The following is a 2,496-nucleotide window of genomic DNA, read 5'->3' as shown; positions in this document are numbered from 1 at the left end:
GATTTACCACATCTACCGTTATCGGGCCTTTTTTCTTCGAGGAAATGCGTGTTCTGGTTTTGTAACTGCTACCTTGACGGGTGAGAGGTATGCCGATATGTTACAGAATCGCATCCTGGTTCCCTTGAAAGGGCACGGCTACGATGCCTGGCTGATAAACACCTGCTGGAACGTACGATGTTTATGCAGGATGGCGCTCCACCGCATACCCCGCTTGCCAACAGCGCTCGGCAGACCGGATGGTCACCCATCCAAGTGCTAGCCCAGCCCGACAGCGCTTAACTTCGGTTATCTGACGGGATCCGGTGTTACCACTGCGGCAAGGCCGTTGGCGTGAGATATTAATTTTTCTTTATATTTCACAACTGATCTGTTTCTGCTAAACTGTCACTATCCAGTGACTTGTGGTACAATGGGGGTGATGATATCTTCATTATACATTTTTATATTGTAGCAGAACACTGAGCGTGGATTTCTGCTTACACACATCTATATTGTTTAGATGGACTGACGTACTTGTAACATCGTTGGCAACTGTATTTTGACTGTCCTTCTGCATTTGCTGAAATAAAGTAGCTCTTAATTTGTTACGACAGCGATTTGACAGTTTTGCAGCTACGGTGTCGTACTTTTACGAAGTATAAGCACTGCTTTACAGATGATATATATATATACATTATTTCGTTGCGCACATATCTATGGTTGCTGTACATGTTTATAGCGATCGTAAATGCTATTAGCAGACAGATGTTTATAGGTAGGCAACTTTTTTATTTGATGCGTATCCTTTTGTTAACTTCTATTTTCGATAACTTTTCGTAAATTATGACATTCTCATAAGTATTGTATTGATAATCTGACGTGTTTCCAGAGGATGTATAGGATTAACGGTGTTAAGATTTTATATTGGTGTGTGTTGTCTTTGACTGTGCACAGCGCTTTGAATTTATTCGTTTTCTTTTTCGTCTATTTCAATGAAAAATTTTAAAATAGTATTGATGTTTAAAATCCGTCTGTTCTTTCATCATGTCTTGTGGAAAACTCTCAAATTACATTCATAACAAATTAATTACCACCTTAATTCCGCAAATGTAGAACAACAGTCAAAATACAGTTCCCAACGATGTTTTATGCAACGGCTTGCATAACCTATCATCAAATGTCTACCTTCAACGCTAGTCTCCCGCACAGATCGTTTTCGATTGCAGCCTAATGAAAACTATGGGAATCGTACACTTTCAATTCAAATATCTTTTCCCTCTCTCTGCTACACTACACACGAATTGCAGATAACTGTGTGGTAAAATACCTTTCGCAGAAAGAAGAGATCAGTTGGTAGGATACACCCTGGGACATCATGGAACTGTCAGTCTGGCAATGCAAGCAAATATAGATCTAAAAAAGTATCTGTCGTCTACTTTTGACAAAGGCCTTGTTGGGCGAAAGCTTATGTTGTGACAGTCTTTTTGTTGTGCCTATCTGCGACTCAGCAGCTCCGATATATGGTGGGTACGAAGTATCCCTTTTATGATATTGTAACTTTCTTAATTCTTTATTCAAAATTGACTAGAGTAAGCAGGCCCAGCTGGTTATAGGTAGTAGCAGTTATGCAGGAATGTATAGACTAGCACTGAAAACTGCATCCAGTCAGTCTCCAGACTGAAGAGAACAACAGCAACAAAAAATCGTCTCAGTTCGCAGTAGAAACTGGTGCTATTCGACGTACTACCACAAGCATACAAGTGCACTATCTACAGTTCTTTCATAAAACTTTAATCCACAATTTATCTATTGATCTAAACAGCCCAATCGCCAAGGATACCACACGTAAAAGCCTCATACAGACACAATTTATACATTTTAAATTGCAATATCGAATTAATTCATGAAATATAGCAACCACTCTCTTTTCCAACTATATTAATTCGAAGATGCGTTTCTAGTTCTCACCCATCTTCGACTGGTGCAGTACGGTTACATATTTAATGTGTTCGAAAAAGCTGCTGTTTGCTCTATTTATTTAAGAAATTTAACTCAAAGCCTGTTTATAGACCACCGTTATCATGGATTAAACTACGTCTACCACTGCCTCTTCTCCACCAGGATTTCGAATCGACATTACATATAATATGTAGACGTCTTCTTCGAAATTTTGAGACGAGTTAGCGAGGAGTGCAGAAATTTAGAGATTGTTAAAGTGTAACTGTCACTCTTTCACTGTGTTGCAAATAGTGCAGACTATATTACAATAATGTAAACAGTCCCTACGAAACAACGATATTAAAAATATTGCCAAACGGCAGTGCTTCCTTCTGTGTTAGTCCGCTAGGCGCAAAGTCCACCAGTTATTAACTCGGTTGCCCTTTTCGCGAAATTTTTGGACATCCATCGATTAAGAAAGAGGAAGAAAAAGAACAGAAAAAATGTTTTTCGGTTACCAATAATGTGTTAATCCCTTAATTTCATAATAGTTTCGTTGCCAAAATAATGGTGCCT

The 2,496-nt window shown here is 38.9% G+C and overlaps 1 pseudogene; it reads right to left on the bottom strand.

The window, feature by feature from the left end:
* Window positions 1-215: 215 nt before the first annotated feature.
* Window positions 216-333, bottom strand: LOC126095393 (5S ribosomal RNA; annotated as a pseudogene).
* Window positions 334-2,496: the final 2,163 nt, after the last annotated feature.

Source organism: Schistocerca cancellata, chromosome 1 (assembly GCF_023864275.1).
Source record: "Schistocerca cancellata isolate TAMUIC-IGC-003103 chromosome 1, iqSchCanc2.1, whole genome shotgun sequence".
Taxonomy (NCBI): Eukaryota; Metazoa; Arthropoda; class Insecta; order Orthoptera; family Acrididae; genus Schistocerca; species Schistocerca cancellata.
This window is presented reverse-complemented; position numbering and strand designations above follow the sequence as displayed.